Genomic DNA, 16,409 nt, shown 5'->3' with positions numbered 1-16,409 from the left:
ATTTGACCAACTTTTTCTGGTTAACAATTTTCTATGTGTCCAGCCATATACATTTTAAAATAGGAAAGCAAGAGCATATTAGACGAGAGTCTTAGATAGTGGGTTGAAGCAATATAAATAAAAAGATTTTAAAAGTAGATAAAGTATGCATGAGCTTAGGTTCTTTTTCATTCATACTTCTCATTCACAGCCTTGTAAATAACTTGAAACGATTTTTCCTTACCCATTACTATTTTGTCTGTGATATTAGCGTTAGTACTACGTGACAAAAGTTATTATGGGAAAGGACAAATAAATAAAAGAAAAAAGCAACATAATGAACCTCCATGGGTCTGACATTCAGTTTCAACACAGGCAATATATTTTTCTCCCAGTCTACATCCACTCTCCATCGCACATCACACCCTAGATACCTTTTTCAGCCAAATCCTAGACAGCACATTATTGCATTCATCAATTCTGCAAGATGTATCTATAAAATACACTTTAAAAATCATAATTCCAATATTTTTATTGTTGCTAAAGTAATTAAGTTTAATCCTTTAATATTATGAAATGTACAGTAGTCACATTTCCTCCAATATCTCATGGTATTTTAACTTACGATCAGTTTGTTTGAATCATGAAACAAAGTACATACAATGCATTTTATTGGTATGGCTTAAATTGTTTTTAATTTATAAGCTTCTCATCCTTTTTTTCCTTAATTTATTCAATAAAGAAACCAACGTCACTGATCTTTTATAATTTTGCACATTCTGGATTTTCCTTTGCGTCACTTTCTATCACTTAAGGTGGTCTGCATGCTACTTTATTTCCTGTAAAAAGTAGTTATTTTTAGAAGGCTGATCAAATTTGTTCTATTTTTTGATAATAATACTTTATAGGAGGAATTGTGAGCTTTCTATTGTATAACATCAAAAGATACATCATGTCTAGTTTTTATTCTTATTATTCTTATTGAGACTGATCTAGCCAGCTAGATTTTCCTTTTTTTCACTATTAATATGAACTCAGAATAATAACAATACCAATATTTTTACTAAAATTAAGATTACTGAAAAAATGTAAGATGTCCATGCACTTTTTCTTTACTTTCCATATTATATTAACTTTAATATTTTTCATATGTATCTATGTGTTTTTATTGTGGTAAAATACACATAACATAAAATTACCATTTTAACTGTTTTTTAGTATACAGAAAAATATGAAACGTTTCATTAATTTACATGTCATCTTTGCACAGGGTCTATGCTAATTTTCTCTGTATCATTTTAATTTTAGCATGTGTGCTGCTGAAGTGACACCTTGCTTTTCTTTTTATCTTTAGGATATATCTGAATATCTAACTTAATCTATATTTCAAATTATAATATCTTAAAATCCTATTAATGAATAGATCTGATAGCCTTTAAACATTTTTCATTGCCAACACGTTTCACTGTTCTGTCATTTGTCTATGTGTTGATTATGACATTTATTTGTGGTGGATATGTTTTTGACAAATTACATAATTAAAATTATTAATTTTATCCTATGTTGATTCTATTTTGTGAATCACAGTTAAGACTGTTTTTCCTGCTTTCAATTTCTAGGTGAATTCATACATATTTTCTTCTAATACCTGCATGCATATTGTGAAGATAATTTTTTCTTCATATAGCTATGCCATTATTCCAACACTACTAATTATAAATATTTTTTACTCACTGATTTCTAATGCCATGTTTAAAATAAATTTTCATTTGCAAATATGTCTATTTCCAGATTTTGTATTCTGGTCCATTCATATTCTGATATCTTACTCCCTTAATTATAGAAGACATACAATACATTTCACATAGTGGGAGCAAGAACATCCATTTCATGGTTTCTCTCTCAGCTTGCTTGTCCTTTCAGATGAATTTATCATTAACTTTTTTAGCTTAAGAAAAGAAAAGACAGTGTTTTAATTGCAATCATATTAAATTTACAAATTGAAGATTTTCGTTGATATTCATATACATGATTGGTTTGTAGATTCCTTTAGTGAAATATTTATCAGGTTTTGTAATCAACATTACACTCACCTTATAACAAGAATTTGGAAGGGTTTTTTTCTCTTTATTTACGCTTTAAAACAGTTTAAGTAGTACTTTGATTATTTCTAGTGTTGTTTAAAGCAATTCACTTTTGAAAGCATTTGGAGCTTAAGTTAAACAATTTTACCATAATGTGTCTTGATTTTGGCTCCTTGTGAAAATTTTCTCTGAGACATGGTGTTCCCTTTCACCGTGAAGATATAATTATTAATTTATTTCAGGAAAGTTTTATTAAATTGCAGTTTTTAATATTTCTTTGTTCTTGCTTTTGTTGTCACTGTGTATATGTATGTATACATATATAAATATGAATTACTTTCTCTATTTTTTAATCACTTCCTCCCTCATTTTATGTCTTTCTTAACTTTTACTGGATTTAAAAATTCAATATCTTATTTTCCATTGTCTATTTTTTTCACTGCATCATTTATGATACCCATTAATTTTCATTGTTTACTTAGTTTGGTCTTCATTTCTGAAAATTTTTAAAGTTTATTTCTAAGTGATTCTGTAACTCAGTGAGCTGTATTTTCAAATGTTTTATTCTCAAATTTTATTTTTCTAGTTTTTATTTATGCTTTCTTTCATTTATTAAATTCATTTAGTTTATTTTGAGATATTAAGCTACGATTTTTAAAAATCTATTGGGGGCTGGCCCCATAGCCTAGTGGTTAAAGTTCCACATGTTCTGCCTTGGCAGCCTGGGGTTTGTGGGTTCAGATCTTGAGTGCAGACACACTCCACCCATCAGCCATGCTGTGGAGGCATCCCATGTACAAAGGAGAGGGAGATTGGCACAGATATCAGCTTAGGGCTAATCTTCCTCAAGCAAACAAGGGGAAGATTGGCAATGGATGTTAGCTCAGCATGAATCTTCCTCACACACACAAAAAAACTCTTTTGGGAGACCATGTTCTATTGGTATGTCTTGACTGTCTGAATGATGTATATTCTGCTCATAATTTCCTTTTTACCTAGAGTGAGTTGATATGGAATTCAATCATAATTCTATTGTGTTAGGAATATTTACATGAGATGGGTTTTCTTTTAGGTTTTTTTTTTTTTGAGGAAGATTGCCCTGAGCTAACATCTGCTGCCAATCCTCCTCTTTTTGCTGAGGAAGACTGGTCCTGAGCTAACATCTGTGCCCATCTTCCTCTATTTTATGTGGGACACCTGCCACAGCATGGCTTGCCAAGCAGTGCATAGGTCTGTACCTGGGATCCAGACCAGGGAACCCTGGGACATCAAAGTGGAACATGCGAACTTAACCACTGCGTGCCGGGCCAGTCCATTTTGTAGTTTTGAAATTATCTTCCTAAGTATGGGAATGCGCCAAGATGATTTTCATAGCTTCATGGCTCAAGGTCTTTCTGTATTGTGAAGTATCAAAAAATTAGTTCAAGTACTGTCTGAGAACAGTCTCTTTTGTTTTCCTTTTTTACTATTATCAGAATATTTTCTGTCTTTCTTTTTCTTTCTCCCTTTTTCTTCCACACCCCCTGCCCTAACTTTTTCTCTTTTTCTGCTTCATTTGTATTCTATTCCCAACAGTTTATCTTTTGCAGAGACTTTGTCCTTGAAGGAAACTTCTTTGGCTGGTTGGTTTCAAGTCTTCATGACACCCAGACAACCTCAGCAATGTCTAACATTCCCGAAGTCCCCTTGAACTCCCCTTTAAACAGAGATGGCAAGCCTCCTCTGCTGTTCAGCTGTTTTTCTCAGAGAGTTACACCTGACTTCTACTCCAGAGTGTCTTCTCTTGCTTTGGGAATGAATTGTTCTTAGCAATTTCTGGGTTTACCAGCATCAGGGCTATCAGAACCTTTTCATCTTCTTTCTACTTCCTTTCACACAGTTAATTATACACACAGGTGTTGGTAGTTTGGCATAGCTCAATGGAATTTTGTGGTTTGTAAGAACATCATTTCACTACTTTGTTTAAAATGCTTTAATTACTTTATTTTACTTATTTAGTGCTTTAAAATATTTACTTTCTGTCAGAAGATTCAAGAAGACTTAAATACATTGCTATTCCACTAAGAGCATATTTTTTAACGAGCTTTATTTTTAAGAGCATTTTAGGTTCACAGCAATACCAAGCAGAAGGTGTAGATTGACTTTTGTACATTAGCCTGATATCCTGCAGCTTTGCTATGATCGCTTATTAGTTTCAGGAATGTTTTTGTTGATTCTTTTGGATTTTCTACATAGATAACCATATCATCTGTGAACAAAGACAGTTTTATTTCTTCCATTCCAATTCATGTCTTTTATTTCCTTTTCTTGTCTTATTGTGTTAGCTGGGACTTCTAGTACAATGCTGAAAAGCAGTAGTAAAGGGGACATCCTTCCTGGTCTTAGTGGGAAAGCTTCACATTTGTCACCAGTAAGGATGATGTTGGGTATAGTTTTTTGTGGATATTATTTATTAAGTTGAAGAAGTTCACCTCTATTCCTAACTTACTGAGAGTTTTTATCATGATGGATGTTCAATTTTGGCAAATGCTTTTTCTGCATTTATTGATAAGATCATGTGATTTTACTTCTTTACCTTGTTGATGTGATGGATTATATTTAATTGATTTTTGAATGTTGAACCATCCTTGCATACCTGGAATAATCCTACCCGGTCATGATATATAACTCTTTTTTATATATTGTTGGATTTGATTTACTAAGATTTTGTTGAGAGTTTTTATGTACATGTTCATTGGTCTGTAGTTCTCTTTTCTTATAATGTTTTTGGTTTTGGCATTAGAGTAATGACAGCCTCATAGAATGAGTTAAGTATTCTGTCTGCTTCCATCTTCTGAAAAAGATTGTAGATAATTGGTATAATTTTGTCCTTAAATGATTAGTAGAATTCACAAGTGGACTCATATGGGCCTGGTGCTTTCTGTTTTGGAAGATTATTAATTATTGATTCAACTTCTTTAATAGATACAGGCTTAGTCAGATTGTCTACTTCTTCTTGTGTGAGTTTTGGAAGCTTATATCTTTCAAGGAATTGGTCCATTTCATCAAGGTTATTAAATATGTGAGCATAGAGTTGTTCATATTATTTTATTTAGTATCCTTTTAACATACATAGGATCTGTAGTGATGTCCCCTCTTTCATTACTGATATTAGTAATTGGTAGCCTCTCTCTTTTTCTCTTAGTTAGCCTGGCTAGAGACTTATTGAGTGTATCGATCTTTTCAAAGAAACACTTTTTTGTTTCATTGATTTTTCTCAATTGATTTTCTGTTTTCAGTTTCACTGATGTCTGGTCTAATCCTTATTATTTATTTTCTTCTGCTTACTTTGAATTGAATTGTTCTTTTTTTCCCTAGGTTCCTAAGGTGGAATCTTAGATTTTGACTTTATATCTTTCTTCTTTTCTCACATATGCATTCAGTGCTACAATTTCCCCTCTAAGCACTACTTTTGCTGCATCCCACAAATTTTGATAAGTTGTGTTTTCTTTTTTTGCTTAGTTCAAAATATTTTAAAATTTTGCTTAGATTTTGTCTTTGAATTATGTGTTACTTTTAAGGGTATTGTTTAATCTCCACATATTTAATGGAATTTCCCAGCTATCTTTCTGATATTGATCGCTTATTTAATTCCATTTTGGTCTGAGAGTAGACATTGCATGATTTCTATTCTTTTAAATTAGGTAAGGTGTGTTTTATGGTCCAGAATGTAATCTGTCTTGGTGAATGTTCCATATGACTTTAAGAGGAATGTATATTATCATCAGTGTATTTTTTGTCTATTTCCTTTACTGAAAAAATAGTATTCTTCTCTCCTTTAGTCACACTTTCCTGCCTCTAGTAAGAAAATGTACTTAAATATTGAAATAAATGTATCCATAACTTACCCAGAGTTTCTGAATCAATCAGGGTACTTTTAGTCCATGCTCTATTGACAAAATAAATCCTGAAATCTCAGTGGTATAATACAATAAAGCTATGTAGTTCTTACTCATATACAGTCCAAAGCTTGTTGATTAGTTTCCTTGAAAATTGTCCTCTAACTAGTGACTCAAGAATCCTTGTGTCATATCAGGACTTCTCAGCAGGGAAGAGTGGTTATGAGGTTTTTTACAGAGCTTTGCCTTATGTCATTTCTACTCATATCTCTTTGCCAGAATTGGCACAAATCCTACAGCATGGGAATTGGAAAACATGGGGATGCTTGGTAAGCAATAAATATCTATGTCATATTCTTCACTTCTGGTCACTAAATTTTTCTTCCTTCCATCAACAGAATTGCTCCCATTACATTTAGACAGTATTTAACTCCTCTTAAAGGGATGCCTCTATTCCATGAACTTTAAGAATTAAAAAGGAAGCTGATCCCCACTCTGTCCATGACTGAATAGATGCTATTGTACTTACTCTGTGCATTTAGTAACTCTGAAAATAATTACTGAAAAGTCTATGTAAAACAACTCAAGCAGACAGTGGGAAATTAACAATACAGGCTTAAAGTACTTGAGAGAGGGAAACACATTTAAATTAAATTAAAATTAGTCCCCAGGCTTGCATCCTGGCTTTGCCTCTGGGAGCATTTCCTGAATCACAGTCCAGGTAAATAGAATTCAAAAAAGAAGGTGACAGTATCACTGGGTGGGAAAAACAAAATCATAGTTCATTGCTCTTGTAGTGGCTTGGGTTTAAGGAACACGGATTCAAAAAGAAAGGTGTTGCAGAGAAGGAGCTACAGTAAGGCAAACAAAATGAGTTCTATGTCTTTGGCTCACTCTTAGCTGTGCACCCAAAGAGTAAAACTCCAGGATGTCTAGCAGAGAATAACGACAAGGAGTCAGGAGAGATTTGAATAGATACATAGTTCTATAGAATTACTGAAGTTCAAGCCCTGTTAGGATACCTTGGTGAGTATCCAGGGCTTTCCATTGAGAAACCAGAAAGTCCATACTCTAGAAATAAAGACCAAATACTAGAATTAGGATATATGCTCTAGGAGTAAAAGATAAGCCTAGGAGAATTAGAAAGCAAAATAATCCAGGGTGTCTACAATGTATATCTCTAATGTATGACATACCACATAAAATTACTAATCATGTGAATAATCAGCAAGAAGTGGTAAGTAATAAAGAGAGATAATAGTCTATTATAAGAGCAGACCCAGAGATGATACAAATATTGTAGTTAGCCAATAATGACTTCAATATATCTATGATTCATGTTATAGAAAAGAAAGAAAAAGAAAAACAGTGTGAATTAAAAGATGGAGAATATCAATAGAATGCTTACATATTTATATAAAGGGGAATCAAGTGTATCTCATGGATACGATTAAAAGCAGACCAACTATAGGACAGGCTATATATTTAACTAGGGAATACATCATTAGAAAAGATATGCAAACCAAAACACCGAGAGAACAAGGAAGATAAATGTAACAAAACAAAGCATAAAGGAAATGTGGAAATTGGTCAAGAAAAGGTCCCAGAAGGAGAAGACAGTGTGTTAGGATAGAAACAAAACTTCAAAAAATAATTACTGACATTTTTCAATATCAATTGGAAGATATTGCCAGTGAATACAAGTGGGATAAATTCAAAGAAAAACATACCTAGATTATTATAATCCAATTTTTGAAAATCAAAGACCAAGTGATAATATTAAAAGCAGCCAGAGGGGAGAAAGCTATGTGACATTTAATGTTAAAAAAATATATAACTGATAGCTAAGATGTTAATAGAAAATGGAAGTCAAGAGAAAATGGATATCTAAATTAAATTCAGTTAGTATGGAAACCTGGCAAGTATAGTTTGCTGCATGTCTCTCCTCTTATCCTCCATCCCATATGAACTAGGGCAAGGTATGTTCAGGAAATGTACGGGAGAAAAAAAGATAAATTATTTGTACTGCGGGAAGTAAGAACATTGGAAGGTGAAATAGTTACCTTAGGGACAATTATAACATTAGGTTTTGGTGATACATTTCAGTGGAGATTTCAAGTAAGAAATTGGATATGTGACTTTAGATTACAGAGGAAATTCCTGGAATTCACACACAATATATAACATCTTCTCAGAACAGCATGTAGCAAAAGAAGAATCTCAGATCAATTATTCAGCAACCCCAAGATTAAAATTAAGAAAAGTTTTAAAACATTAAAAATGTATTTTGAGCTGATGTACATCCGTTAAACTCCCTATGTGAAAGATAAATATTCTAGACTCAAGAAATATCTATTTATCAGTTAAAGTATAGCATCCAAAACTGCATACATTGACACTGTCATATTTCCCAAGATCATTACTCTCATCTTGCCCATGATTAATTTTACTGAGTTGTGTAAATTTTAAAATGTAAATCTAATTAAGTTATAAAAAATCATGTATATCATGTACACTTTTATTGATAATACTATTTTCTAGATTACCCATCATTCTATTTCATCAGCTCTCTTAGGATAAATTTCCCTTGGGATCAATGCAACAATTTCTTTGTTTTCCTTTAGTAATTTGTTGGCTTAAATCTTACAAACTGAATCAAGTGATTGATCATGTTTCCTCATTACTCTTGGAGATGAATGTGTTGCCTATCTTTTGCAAGCAGGCTGGACTTCTCAGCATGTATTCTATCTATTAAATTCAGATTCAGTTTGCACCTCTCATTTTACTGCCTCTTATGGGATGATTTGTATCCCTCAAAAACATATGTTGAAGACCTAAACTTCAGTACCTCAGAATGTGACCTTATCTGGAAATAGAGTTACTGCAGATATAACTAGTAAAGAGGAAGTCATACTAGAGCAGAGTGGGCACTTAATCCAATATGACTTGTGTCCTTATAAAAAGAGGGAAGATGCTGTGTAGACAGAGACACATAGGGAGGATGCCATGTATGACAGTGGCAGAGATTGGAATGATGCAGCTGCAAGCCAAGGAAATGCCAAGAATTGATAGCTGCCACTAGAAACTAGGGAGAGGCAAAGCAGGATTTTACTCAGAGGGAGAAGGGGCCTACTGACACCTTGATTTCAGACTTTGGCATCCAGAACTGTGAGAACATAAATTCTGTTGTTTTAACCTAACCAATTTGTGGTACTGTGTTATCTTAGCCGTGGAAATTAATTATACTTTTATGCTCAATTCCATCACTTATTTTTATTTTATTTTCTTTCATTGTACAATATATATTTTATAGAACTCCTTGAATTCCCCTTTTTTTATGAAATGAGAAAGGATTCCTCTGTCTCTCTATTCACCATCCATCCTATAATATAAAAATTTAAGATGTGATCCATGCCTCCAAGTAGCTTACTATCTTACGGATGTTTTAAGACTAAATGTCCATGAAAGTCAGTAAAAAACACAAATTAATGGACACCCAAGTTATAAATTACTTGGAACAAGCAATACCTCTATAAGAATTTAGAGCTGGGATTAATCAGTGTAGGCCACAGTAAACAATACACATGGAAAGTGTCAACAAATCATGATTTGAGATGAAGCTGAAAGAATGGATAGGAAGGATTTCAGCTGGTGAAGAAGAAGAGAGGATGGTATTTCAGGAAGGAAGCAAACTGAGCAATGTTAGAATGCTGGGCAAGTGCATGGTGCAAATAAATGATGACACTAACTCTATTGAGACAGGTCCAGGGTGGGAGTGATGGAAAATAGTCTTGTCTAAGGGGGAGGAAGAAAAACTGCAGGGAATCTAAAAAAAAACAAGGAGAGAAGTTTAAATCTGGCTAGAAAGGCAACTGGGAGCTGTTGCAGACTTTTTGAACGCTAACAGAATGAAAGGACCTAAGGAAGATTAACCCAGAGATAGTGTGCAAGATAAATTAGTAAGAGAAAGAAGAAAGAGTCACAGAAAAGAGTCAAGAGAAAAGAGTCTGAGAGTTATTTTAGAAAACTACTTAAAGAACCCAGACCTCTTGTGTTAGGGGCCTAAATAAATGCTACTGACCCAGGAAGACCTGCTAAGCTTTCTGAGTTTTTCTTGAAATTCTAATTTCTCTATTACTGTTTCATTTCTCTCTTCCATTTTGGTCGAATTTGAGCCATTGGCATCTATTTCAGGAATCTTTTCATTGATGATGAAAGATTTCTGCCTAACCTTGGAAAACTTTGCATAAACTTTGAATTTTCAAAGCTCTTAACATCCATGGCACATGACTCTATTTCTAATGCTCACTACTAAAGTTCAGTATTGATTGAATGCCAAGTTTGAAAGTTTCGGCTATGTTATCTTTAATTTCCAAGCTGTGTTAATTTTGCTGACTGTAAAACCTTCCTTTCCACCTCATTATTGTCTCTTTTCTTGAAACTACTCTAGCTAGCATGTGCGTCTGAGATAGGTGAACTCTACTTTCTTGAAAGATGCTTTTTCCTTCGAATTTTACCTCCCTCATCCAATCTTTCTCTTTTAGGAAATGTAGCCTCTTTATATACAGATTTCAAGGGTACTTCTCATGGCATAATTGATTTTGAGGACTCTGGCCTGATACTTCTATTTCGGTTGAAATTTATGGAAGTAATTTGACACATCACTCAAATTGCAATATCATCAGTCTTATATGGTAATTTATTTCTTTTTTGTTGAGCAACAACACTGAAAAATCCGTTGTGTTCATTTTAAGAGAAAACAATTGGGTTTTTGAGGACATTTTTATTTTTTCAATATAAAACATTTTTTTCTTAAAATATATGTTACTAATCAACAGTCCTTTGAGCTATTTATGCAAATTTAGCCTAGGGAAAAGAAGCAGGCGAACTTAAAATGAAAGACATGGAATATCCTAAGTATGTTCATTTGGAAGGAGTCACTCAAGTTTGCAGGATGAAAAAAATTGATCAGTATTCAGAAAAATGGGAAGATTAAAGATTGTTCAAAACATACTCTACAACTAAAACATTTTGGAAGTGGTTTATTTTAAGACATAAAGTTCTGATAATTCTTTGAATCAGATCCAATTGGGCATCTATTTCCTTTAAAATCTCCATCTGCTGCTGAAAAACCAGCCTCAATAGTTACATGGCAACCTGTGTTGCATTTTGAAACTTTAACTCCTAGGTTAGTAATTTTGTACTAGGCATGTCTTATCCTTGTTAGAAATATTATAAATGCTTCAATTATATCATTTTTTTCAAAATAAATCCTGTAACTAACTTTTAGCTGTACAATTCTATAGATAGAAGTTGTAATTAATATAACAATATAAACTAATATAAATTGTGCATTTTTAAAATTATATATATTTTTTCACTTTCTGCCTCTGTAATAAGAAACAAAATTCATTTCTTTCTCTAGCAGGAGGAGTCTCTCATTATTATTTTTGCACCAAAAGTGCATGCAAAGAGAATGCTCCTGTGGTAAATATCTATTGTTTTTATACTTGTTAATATCATTTATTTTACATTATAAATTGTATGATGTGATAAGTTGAAAATGTGACTATTTCCTTTACTAGAATATAAACTCATGAAGGCAGAAATTATAAAACTTTAATGGCAATAGGATCTAACACACTTTTACTTGGTGATCTGTACTTGGTAAGTGCTTAATAAATTTATAGATAAATGAATGCATGAATTATTTATGTTGCTTAATAATCTTTTTTATTCTTGAATTTGCTTCAACAGAAGGATATTAATCTCTAAGTAGTTCATTTAAATGAATATATAGTTATCCCTGGACTTTAAAAAATTAAACACAATTTAAAGTTCTTCCACATTAGGATAAATGGGTTTGTTCCATATAATTATCCTTAAATATGTTTTCCTTTGGTAATCCATTCCAGAGTGCCTTCCAAAATTCTTATCAAGAACTGTGATTGATTTATAATCACCTTATTCATTCAGATTTTGATTAGCAATTGCTACATTTTTCTCTCAAAAAAAATGACTTTTTCAATAGGCTTATGATTCCAAATCATTGTGGAAGGGATTTTTTGAGTGTTGATATGTTCTTTTGGTAACTTGATGCTATTTTGGATGAATAGATCTCGTTTTGATTGACAGTGTGGGAACATTAAGGGAATGTATAAGGAGGAAAAGGACTTTCATGTGGTTTCTTTTTTTTATGTGGTTTCTTGTCATAGTGGTCACCGAACACTATTTGGCAAATTCGTACTTCAGTATTTATGCAAACTACCAACTTAATAGTAGTTCTTAACCAGGGGGATGCATCATCATAAGTCGAGGAGTTTTTTGAAACTATAATGGACCCCACTAGAAGAAAGCTTGTATAGCCAAGGAATGGCACTTGGCTGTATGTACCTAAAAATTTTACCCGGGTGCTGACTACATACAACCCTGCTCTAACCACTAGATTGTAGGCATACAATGCTCATACTAGAGAAACACATTTATATTCCAGCTCAGCTGGGCATTTATGCAGATTCATATAGTATAAATTCTCTTGTTTGTTATTTGATACTCTAGGAGTCAGGCCAATAAGCTAAATAATCAATATTATTGACTATTATAGATTGATGGCGATAGTGGCTATTTTTCCAGGCTGAGTGTAATTTTATCAATGACAAATAAGAAAGAGCCAAAATTAGTCAATATTATGAAGATTATATATATATATACGTATGTATATATTATACATATAGGTATATATATGTGTGTGTGTGTGTATTTATCCTTTTGTATTCCCACGTCTTACTCTCTGCTTCCCCTTTTGAAACTCCACAATTGCTTTCCCTTCTGCACCCTTATATTTCTAACCTCCTGAATTGCTTCTTCTTCATATCAAGAAAATTCATCCTTTTCGGTGGATGCTGAATATCCTTGTCTTTAAATTGCAACTGAGAAAATTAACTAATACTCTGAAAGTCTGCCGAAACCATAACCCCTTCCGAGAAGGTAAGTCCTTACATAAAAGTAACCATGCTTGGTGCAGATTGCACTTGGCTTTGTACAACATGATGCACTAGGCTTTTTGAGTTGATTCCAAGGCTGCCATCTTAGGCTAGACACAGAAAAGTCATGCGTCCCATGTAGGGTGTGGGGACCTGGAATTTGCCACCCCAAAGATATGTCTCTTTGGCATCAGGATTATTTGAGGCTGATTGCTTTTGATAAACTGGGACAGGGAAGGAGGCTCTGAGGAATGGAACTTGCCCTTCCTTAGGACACATTTACATTTGTAAGGTAAATCTCTATCTGTAAAAGCTGCCTCCCTCTCTGTACCAGGAAGAAGAAAGGAGATGACCTTCTCTCTAAAAACTCTTAATCAATACCAAAGGTAAGGACTTAAAATCTCCATTTTATTGTGCTAGTTTGGTAACCTCCTGTAACTAACTTCCCTCCCCCTCCCAACGCTGGCACTCCTTAAAGATTAAGCATCTTTCTTTAGGCTGGGAACCGATTGCAGCGCTCATCTGTGACCCCCCCCCCAGCCTGAGGCAACACACCTGCCACCCCGCGGCGTTCACTGGGACAGCAGACCTATCTGTCGTTTCCATCAAGCGCTGTGCTGACAGAGAGGCCTCGTGACTATTGTAAAAGGGACATTTCAATCATATGTGAAACACCCTGTTTAGGGGTATATAACCACTATGTACACCCCACTTCTTCGGTGCCCTTTCTTCCTTCAGGAAGAAAGCCCCTGGGCCATGGTTCCTCATAAAACTTTGTTTAATTTTCTCTTGCTATTCTGTCTCATGTGAATTTAATTCGTTCTCCGGCCAGACGAACCCCCATTTGGGGAGAGGAAATGTCCTCCTCCCCTACAAGGGGTTAATGTGAATTCTCTACTCAACAATAACACTACCAGCCAGTGACTAACTAACATACTCACATATCCCTATTATAGTTCAAATCTGAGACACGTAGAATGGGAAAGATGCAGGAGAATGGTACAGATGCCAAGAGAAATAAGCAGACAGGAAGTAGAAATAATGAAGTGACAGATTCCAATATCTGCTTTTCCAGTGTGCAAAATATATGAGCCTATATATTAATCTCCTATTTAGCTATATACTAATCTCCTAATTTAGAATCTCTTTACCTTTTCCACTATGAGATTCCACGTATATATTCTGATATCCCAGAGGAAAACAAATATAATTCTTTGACATGTGTTAGATCATGAAACATAATAGTACATAAAATAAGTTTTATGGGGGCTGTCCTGGTGGCACAGCAGTTAAGTGCACACATTCTGCTTTGGCATCTCAGGGTTCACTGGTTCAGATCTCGGGTGCTGACATGGCACCGCTTGGCAAAAGCCATGCTGTGGTAGGTGTCCCAGGTATAAAGTGGAGGAAGATGGACACGGATGTTAGCTCAGGGCCAGTCTTCCTCAGCAAAAAGAGGAGGATTGGCAGTAGTTAGCTCAGGGCTAATCTTCCTCAAAATAAATAAATAAATAAATAAATAAATACATACATACATACATACATACATAAAAAGTTTTATGATTCCAGATAGGAAAATGATACATTTTGCTCTGAACCAATGTAAAAAAACCAATCATCAAAAAGCTAACCGTGTAGATAAACACCCATGAGAGATTATGCCTCCTGACCAACATGGCCTTAATATTCCCCTCAGCTTGACTAAATTTTAGACAGGCTTCTGCCTGACTTTAGGACCCTGACCTCCTCTTCCTTAGAACATTTACTTTAGAAAACCTACACTTGTAAATTCTTTCTCTGCCTCTTTGAGATGTAAATCTTTTGGAAGCTTCTTGCCAGGTTTACAACCCAGGAACGTCTTTCTCAAGTATCAGGAAGCCATCCCTTTGAAATGTAATCATCAAGGAAGATAGGCCTCTGCCTCCCAGTTTCCCTAGGAGGAGAGGAGCTTATCTTTGGCCTGGCATTGCTGCATGTTGTAAAACCACCTCTTGTCATGAAGGTAGGTGAAAGCTTGCTTTCCCATTGAGTGAGGTCAAGTAGTAGTCTCAAGTGGCCTGAGATTCCTCCCACTCCAGCTCTTAAAAATTCCCTAGTCCTTTTATTTCAGCAGAGTTGAGCTCAGACTGAATTCTAGTCTCTCTCCCTTATTGCAACAGTCCTGACTAAAATCTTCATTGCCTGTTTATCTGGTATAATTTTTGCTTTGACACTCCCATGCCCTCCACCCCTTTTTTATAATGCTGTTTTTGGTAGAAACCATAGTGAAAGATGCCAGAGACTACACTAAAGCCCTACATTATTAGCAGAGAAAAGGGAGAAGTAAGAATATATGACCAGGAAAGTTCAAATCAGAAAGACAGTTGAGTGGCAAGGGAGAAAGGGGTCCCTGTTTCTGAGATAGCATTATCCTTTTTCTAGAGCTGCCCTAAATAACATTCCATTTCTTCATGAACTCACTAAGACAATTTCTATGATTTGTTGCACCACATTTCAAAGATCATTTACCTCTACTGTCTTTGTTCCTCCCTAAGGATGATTAGTGTCCAGTCCCCAGAATTCTCCCTCCACAAGGTAAATGAAAGCTCTCAAGTTTGGGTAAACTGTTCAGCAACATTTCAAGGGATGGAAATTTTTAAAAAGATAGTAATCACAAGACACATGGACATTGTAGTGAAATTCAGAGGCTACAGCCACAGCAGTCTCTCCCAGGTTTTGTTTGTGGCAAAAACTGCTTTCTCAGACTTCCTGTTTATTTATCTTATCCTGTTTCATCCAGTAATGGGGAAGTCTTTTGTTCTAATAGTGCTTATAACTAGTCTAGTGAGCTTTAGTGATGGAAATTCCTTAGACCCACTAGACTAGAAAGAAGAAGGAGGTCTTCATAGGGTCCTGACTAGAGAAGACAAAGCTTGGGGACATATCCCCATAAAATAATAATAATAAATATTTTGGTCACTCTTGACTTTCTCAAGCTTACAATTCCTCGCCAATACTGACTTTTCATATCTTCTTACTAATAAAGCAAATATCTCCAGAAACAAAACAAAACACATACACACACACGCCATAACAATAATTAATGAGTGTAATGGACATTGCTTTGAGGCACACACCTCGAAATATTCAATAATGAATATAGTTACATTGAACCAAAAATCGAAAGACCTGGAATCATATTCCAGTTGAGCTACTTATTAACTTTTGCCTATGAGCAAGACATTTAATTTCTATGAAACAGTATTTTGCTTGTAAATGGAATCAGTGATTTCTGCTCTAACAATATCAGAAGAAGATTTTAAAAATCAAATGTAATAATGTATATAAAAATGATTCATGAAATCAAGTCCCTATAAAGTTGAAGAGGGCAATGTTAAGGAAAATAGTCCAATATTGCTTGATGTTGTAAATTTTAAATCATGCATTGATTGACTCCAACTACATTGATATTTCAAAATCTAGTGGTTGACATTAATCAATTTAAG

At 34.3% G+C, this 16,409-nt stretch overlaps 1 non-coding gene across 1 annotated transcript; it reads right to left on the bottom strand.

The window, feature by feature from the left end:
• Positions 1–1,204: 1,204 nt before the first annotated feature.
• Positions 1,205–1,310, bottom strand: LOC124243118 (U6 spliceosomal RNA). The gene has a single exon (XR_006889615.1). It is a non-coding gene; the product is annotated as a U6 spliceosomal RNA (small nuclear RNA).
• Positions 1,311–16,409: the final 15,099 nt, after the last annotated feature.

The sequence above is a fragment of the Equus quagga genome, chromosome 7, assembly GCF_021613505.1.
Source record: "Equus quagga isolate Etosha38 chromosome 7, UCLA_HA_Equagga_1.0, whole genome shotgun sequence".
Classification (NCBI taxonomy): Eukaryota; Metazoa; Chordata; class Mammalia; order Perissodactyla; family Equidae; genus Equus; species Equus quagga.
Note: the sequence above shows the minus strand (reverse complement) of the source record. Positions and strands in the feature narration are given on the sequence as shown.